The sequence below is a fragment of the Echinops telfairi genome, unplaced genomic scaffold (assembly GCF_000313985.2).
Source record: "Echinops telfairi isolate 266 unplaced genomic scaffold, ASM31398v2 ScPeMD7_7469;HRSCAF=8507_0, whole genome shotgun sequence".
Classification (NCBI taxonomy): Eukaryota; Metazoa; Chordata; class Mammalia; order Afrosoricida; family Tenrecidae; genus Echinops; species Echinops telfairi.
In genome coordinates this window covers 82,430,526-82,438,268 of record NW_022111372.1, presented here as the reverse complement: position 1 = coordinate 82,438,268, position 7,743 = coordinate 82,430,526, and positions in this window count along the sequence as shown.

Sequence of the window (7,743 nt, the reverse complement as noted above, 5' to 3'; positions counted from 1 at the left end):
ATCTTATGCTTGCTAACGTAGAGGGGAAATGAAAATAGACTCTCAATGAGATAGGTGGAAGCAGTGGTTGTAACAAGGTGCTCAAACAGAACCATTGCGAGGACTGAGCAGGCCTGGACCGTGCTTTGCAGTGTTGTCCATGGGACCACCATGAGTTGGAATCAGCTGACATCACCTAGTATCTCATGCGTGAAAGAAGGCGCTTGCAACGTATCAGGGAAATTATGACAAGAAATAACTACAGAGGCAAGTACCACACTGACCTGAGAGAGAGCAGCCCAGAGGAGTACACAGGTACAAGGGGGTCAGCCTCCAGTAGCAGACTTCCCCCCTTTGATGCTCAGAGGTCCTGGGGCATGGTGGGCACCTTCACCAAGTGCTGATATGCAGAGAGACATGGGTAGGACTCAGGAGCCTAAAGAGGTGAGAAAGTTAGAAGCAGCGTATTGAGAAAGTTTCCCTTTGAACAAATCAATGAGATGGTTTGGGACAGTGGCTGTGACTATGTGCTCAAGCACATGAACAGTTGTGAGGATGGCACAGGACCGGGTAATGTTTCATTTTGTTGTACCCAAAACCCAAACCCAACTCACCGCCCCTGAGCCCATGCTCACTCATAGTGACCTGGTAAGACAGGGTAGAATTGCTTCTTGTTAGTCTTTATGGGAACAGAAAGCCCTGTCTTTTCTCCACCGGAGAAGCTGGTGGATTCGAACTGCTAACCTTGAGGATGGTAGCCCAAGGCTTACCCACTATGTGGTATAACCCACAGTGGCAGTTCTATTCTGCCCTGTAAGGTCACCTGAGTTAGAATTGACTTGAGGGCAGTGAGTTGTACATGCTGTTGGTGTTCGGTGCCACAGAGTTGGTTCCGACCCACAGGGTTCCACCCTATGCACAACAGAACGGAACACTACACTGTCCTGCTCCATCCTCACGATTGCTCCCACCTCTGAGCCCATTGCTGTAGCCACTGTGTCGGTCCATCTTCTTGAGAGCCTTCATCTCTTTCACTCCCCCAACTTTACCAAGCAGGATGTCCTTCTCCAGGGACTGCTCTCTCCTGACAACATGTCCAAAGTCTGTGAGACAAAGCCTTGCCATCCTTGCCCCCAAGGAGCACACTTCAAGTCACATTTTCCCCAAGATACTTTATCTGTCCTTTCAGCTGTCCATGGTCCTTTTCAAAGTTCTTCTCCAGCACCACCACTGAAATGCACCGATTCCTCTTCCGGCTTCCTTATTCCGTGTCCAACTTTCATATGGAAAATATGATGGCTTGGGTCAGGGGCGCCTTTGTCCTCAAATTAATATCCTTGCTTTTCAATACTCTAAAAGAGATCTTGTGCAGCACATTTACCGAATGAAACACACCTTTTGATCTCTTGACTGCTGCTTCCATGAGCATTGATTGTGGAGCCAAGCCAGACAAAATCCTTGAAAACTTCAGTCTGTACGCCGGGCAAACAGTGAAACCAGACGGGTTATGTGAAGGAGAGTGTGGCATCAGGATTGGAGGAAGGCTTAGTAACAACCTGTGATATATAGAGGACATGACCTTGCTAGGTGCAAAGGAGGACTTGAAGCACTTGCTGATGAAGATCTAGGAGCTGAGCCTTCAGTATGGATTACAACTCCATGCAAAGAAAACAAAAATCCCCACAAGTGGACCAGTAGGTCACCTCATGACAAATGGAGAAAAGATTGAAAGGATCAAAGATTTTGTCTTACTTGGTTGGAGTCACAATCGATGCCCATGGAGACCTCATGACATGGATGGACCTGGGAGCCATTATTCTGGGTAAAGTTGGTCAATCACAATAGGATATTGTATTTGCTCATTACTATAAGTAAGGCAGACTTCTCTCAGGTTATGTAATCTTTTTATTTGGTCTCCCAAACAAGGTAGAAAGCTTGCCTAATGCCCAGGAACCCTGCATCTCCCTCTTTAGATATAGATCTTAAAAACCACTTTGACAGAGGAGACAGTTCCTCAAGATGAGGGAAGAGGCAGAAATCCATTCAATTGCTGCTGCACGACATTGTGCTAAGGTCACCCCAAACCAACAGGGATAAGTGAACCTTACTGGAAATTCAAGTCAAGATGTGGTGAAGCGGGTATTTATGTCTTAGAGAAGATGATTACATTACTGTTGGTGGGTAAACCAGAAGGAGTAGCCTCCCATTGGGGGGGGGGGGGCACTTAACAGTAAGTATATAGAGCCCAAGGGGAGAATATGCCTGGTTTTATGTTCCTATGGACACTTTTGACGTTTCCATCCAGCCCTTGGTGAGGCAGGCAATGTACTATAGACTCCTTCTGAGGCCCACAACATGCTTCATGGGCCACCTGATGTGAAAACCCCACAAAGCAAACCGGGCATTACCTCAAACTCACCTGTAACAGATTTATCAAACCGACACACTCCCTGAAATGCCCCAGCGTGAAAGGAAACAAGAATGTCGCCCCAAGGTTATGGAATTTGTGGTCGTTGGACGTTAGTTGGATCCCTTGCTTTGAGGGAGCCAAATAGATGGTGGCCTGGGACTATCATATAGTTACAATTGTAATGCCCTTCTTGCTTTCTAATGACATGGACTGATCTGGTAGGCATGATTCTTCCTCTGTTAATGAGTGTTATTTAAAGTTTTCCTTATCACAAACCCTCATTGTTTGTGCAAGTAGTGACCAGTTCTTAGGAGTCGAATCCATATAAGTCTCGTGTACTTTGGACACGTTGTCAGGAGAGCCCAGTCTCTGGGGAAGGACACCATGCTTGGTAAAATAGAGGGGCAGCAAAAGATAGGGAGGCCCCCTCAGTGAGCTGGATTGACACAGTAGCTGCAACAATGAGCTCAAGCGGAGGAATAACTGTGAGGATGGCTCAGGACTGGGTAATGATTTGTTCTGTTGTGCACAGGGTTTCTATGGGTTGGAACTGACTCAACGGTGCCTAGCAATAACAACAGCCACAACAGTCAGGGACAATCGCATGCATGGATAAAGAACACACAGCTTGGATAAAGAACACGCCGCTTGTTTCCATGTGAAGCGACTTTGCAGATCCATCGTAGTTTGGGGGCTCCTGGGGGGAGCAGCGCTTCGCTGGTTTCCTGGCCCTACAGTTCAACCTCAGCTTTCTCTGTTGCTTCCTGAACTCAAATCTCCATCTCATTCGTGCTTAATTCAGGTAAAACCCCATCACAGGTTAGGGATTCAGGATTTATACCACATTCAGAATTGATATGGATGGCGACTTCTGGGTGCTCCTGTTTTAGCAATCTATTGCTAGGTACAAATTATTCTCAAATTAGCGTCTTCAAACAAGGACTGTCATTCACCCCAGCTCACTATTCTCTGGGTCAGCTATACTCACCCAGGTAGGCCTGCTCCCTGTGCTTCCAGCGGTGGCTGTAATCCTCTGGAGGTCTAACTCATTCAGAGTGTCCACGATGGCCCTCAGGAGGTTGAACTGATTCAGAGTGTCCACGATGGCCCTCAGGAGGTTGAACTGACTCAGAATGTCCACGATGGCCCTCAGGTTTAACTGATTCAGAATGTCCCAGCTGGTGGCAGTTGGTCCTGGCTGTTGGTAGAGATATCAGGTTCTCTAAATCTCGGGCCAGGGACTAATAGGACCTTACGTTTTCCAGAGTCTTTTAGTTAGAAGTAAGTTGTAAGCCTAGTGCACATTCAAGAGTAGGGTACTCAATGAGGGAATGCAAGAAGGGGCTATTCATTAGTGGTCATCAATGGAAGAGATGACCACAGTCTCCCATTTTTTTCTCTTTCCAAATGAGATGGTTCATTGTGATGACCCTGCGCCTTTCTCAATTGTTTTGGTTTACAAGTATTTGAATTAAGAGAAGGTGTTTCTGAAGCTTATTTAGAAATCACCATGTGTCCCTGCGGATGGAAATTAGGCAAAGGTGATGGAAATTTGGGGTTCGGAGGAGATTTTGAAGGCTACAGGCAGGGGAGTGACTAAGAACAAGGACAGTTGCCGTTTGGATCACTTCTCAAAAGTGTATTTTATATTCTTTATTCTGAGAAGGAGCCCTGAGGGTGTAGTAGTTATTTGTTGGGCTGCTAGTGGCAAGGTCCACAGTTCAAAACCACCAGCCCCTCTCAAGGAGAAAGACGAGGCTTTCTACTCCTATAGAGTTAGTCTCAGAAACTCACAAGGGCAGTTCTATCCAGTCCTACAGGGTTACCATGAGTCAACATTGACTCAAGGGCAGTGAGTTTGAGGTTATTATGAGAAATCTCCTTATGCAATGTATTAACTATGGCCGCATAACAAACTACCACAAACAGCAGTCTAAAACAACATGTTTATTGTCTTACAGTTTTGTGACTCACAAATTTTGGGACAACTTGGCTGACTCTTCTCTTTTAATGTCTCTCACAAGGCTATAATCATGACACTAACCAGCGCTGCGATCTCTCCTGAGGGCTCAATCGGGGAAGGATCTGATTCTAAGCTCACTCAGCATGTTGCACGATTCACTTTCTAGAGCGCTATTTGAGGACTTCATTTCTTTGTCAGCTATCAGCTGGTGCCACCCTCAGTTCCTTGACACACGGACCACAATGAATTGTTTTATCAGTCAGCAAGAACAGTTACAGTAAAACAGAGATTATAATTTTACATAATGTAATCACAAAAGTTACATCCCATTATTTCTGCCAGAGTCCAGTGGTAAGAAGCTAGTCACAAGTCTTGGATGTATATAGTCAAGGGATTTCAGAAGGAGTTGTTGTCTGGTACCAAGCGGTCACCTTCAACTCATAGTGACCCGGTGGACAACAGAACACAACATTTCCTGGTCCTACACCATTGTTCAAATCTTTGCTATGTTTGAGCCTATTGGTGCAGCCACTGTGTAAATCTAGCTCCTCGAGAATATTGTTGAATATTGAATTTGTCATTGCCTACAAGCATGATGTCCTTCTCTGGGGACTGGTCCTTCCTGAATACTGTCCAAATTACGTGAGAGAAAACTCATTATCCTGGCTTCTAAGGAGCACTCCAGCTGTTCTTCTTCCAGGAAAGATGTATTTGTTCTTTTGGCAGTTCAGGATATATTCAGCATTCTTTACCAAAATGATAATTTAAAAATATCAATTCTTCTTCAGTCTTCCTTATTATTACCCATGTTTGGATGCAAATGAGGCAATTGAAAATACCAAGTCCTTTGAGGGCAAAGTAACCACATGGAGCAACTCATTAGCAGAGTGGACTACAAGGCCGGCCCCAATCCAAGCTGCGCTGACCGCCCTCCCTAGCAAAACGTGCTACAGAGGACAACACTGAAGCTACAGGTTGGGTAGCGGGGCTGGTCTGTCCCGCCCACATGGGAGAAAAGAAGGAAAGAGAGACAGTGAGGGACTAGATCCCATCCTGGCACACCAGCCCTGAAGACAACGTCCCTTTGCAGAGCAGCAAAGGCACAGAGCAGACTGCAGGGCTGATAACAGCTCAAGACACGATGTCCCCTCACTGGAGCATAGTGCAACAGAGGACAATACTGGGGACACAGCACTGGGAAGGAGTCTGGTCTGGCCCCCACCCCTCAGCCCCACACACAGTGGGGCGAACCAAGAAGGGAACATAACAGACCAGCAATGGGAGCAAAGTCACGAAGCCCCTGAGGAATCCCCAAAATAGACTCAGGCTCGGAGGGACAGTGCCTGGAGCCAGCGGACAGACCTGGAATTACGTATAGGGTCTTTTTGTGTGTGTTTTGTGTTTATTGTTTTTGTTATGTCTGTCTATATAAGATAGGCATAAGGAGCAAGCCTGAGGGAAGGCAATGGGACTGATGGATCCAGTGGGGAATTAGGGAGGGGAAGAGATGGAGTGGGGTGCAGGGAAGGGAGTGGTGAGGAAATATTGTCGTGGACGGGGGAATGACTAGGGCTCTAAAATCGATGGCAAGGGGTTGCAGCATTCCTGGAAGTTTTGGAGCAATCGTAATCTAGCTGAGAGGAATTACTGAGAGACAAACGAAGTGTGAGCATGAATTTGGGGCAGGAGGAAGGTAAAAGGAAATAGAGGAAAGAACCAGGAAGCAAAACTATAAAGTATAAAGATAGATGTGTACATATGTAAATATAAGACATAAAAATAGGCGTATTGGCCTATCTACATATATTTATATGGCAATACATTGAGGTAGTAGACAGACACTGGGCCTCTACTTAAGTATTCCCTCAAGACAAGAACAGTTTTGTTCTGTGTGACACTGGGCACTGTTCACCTCCCCGACACGATCGCTGAAGACAAACTGGGTACATAACCAAATGTGGTGAAGAAAGAGGAAGGTGCCAGGTTATTGAAAGATAAAGTGTCTTGGGCCTTAAAAGCTTGAAGCCAAACAAGAGGCCATATAGCAGAGAATCAACAAAGCCCACATGGAGGAAACACACCAGACTCTGTGATCATGAGGGGTCTAAGGGAACAGGCATCAAAAGTTCAAAAATAAACAATCTCATTAGGGTGAAGGAGAGGGGTAAAAGTAGAGACCCAGAGCCCATCTGGGGACAAGTGGACATTTCCTCGCAGAGAGGCTGCTCGGAAGAGAAGATACATCCAGGGGCCAGTTTAGCACCGAAGAAACACACAGCACTCCTCTAGTTCTTTAATCCTTCCTCCTCCCACTATAATGCCTTCAGTCCTACCTTGGAAATCCTTCTAGACTGGTGTGCATATACTGGTACAGACCAGAGCTTTAAGCATATGGAATTCAGGATAGACACATGCCCTTAGAACCAGTAATGGGAGTAATGATGCCAGGAAGGTAGGGGGAGGAAAGGGGGGAAGGGGGAACAGATAGCAATGATGGCAGAATAAACCCCCTTGAGGGCGACAAAGACCAGGATAGTAGGTGAAGGGATAGAATGGGCAGTGTAAGATATGTATAAATAACAATAACAACAAATAATATCTAAAGGATTCGTGGGGGTGGTAGGGTGGGGGAGGGAGGGAGTAAAGAGGAGCTTATCTCAAAGGGCCCAAGAAGAAAGATAATGTTTTGAAATTGTTGATGCCAACATTTGTACATGTTTGCTTGGTATAATGGATGTATGGATTGCTATAATATATGTAAGAACCCCCAATAAAATGATTAATTAAAAAAAGAGAAGAAAAATTTCAAAATGAGGGGAAAAAGGAAAGAAAGAAAATACCATGGCTTGAGTCAAGTGCACCGTAAGCCTCACGGTGACATCCTTTTCTTTTCTTTTTAAGACTTTAAAGAAGTCTTTCTCAGGAGACTGGTCCAATGTGATGCATCATTTGATTTCTTGAACGATGCTTCCCGGAGTGTTGATTGTGGATCCACTTAAAATGAATCCCTGGAGCACTTCAACTTGCCTCAATTTATCGTGATGTGACCATCTGTCCAGTTGTGAGGGTAGATGGTTTCTGCATATTTACTTGCACCCCATACTGAAGGCTGTGATCTTTGATCTCCATCAGTCTTCTTTGCTTTTATCAAGCCAGGCTGTGTTATCTGCATATGTAAGTTGCTGATGCGTCTCCTTCCTCTCCTGCTGCGTTGTTCTTCTTCATGTAATCCGGCTTCCTGGACCGTTTGCTAAGCATTCAGATTTAAACGCACGAAAACGCTCCTGATACACACCTTACCTAACTTTTAAAAATCATTTTATTGGGGGCTCATACAGCTCTGATCACAATCCATACATACATTCGTTGTGTCAAGCACATTTATACATAT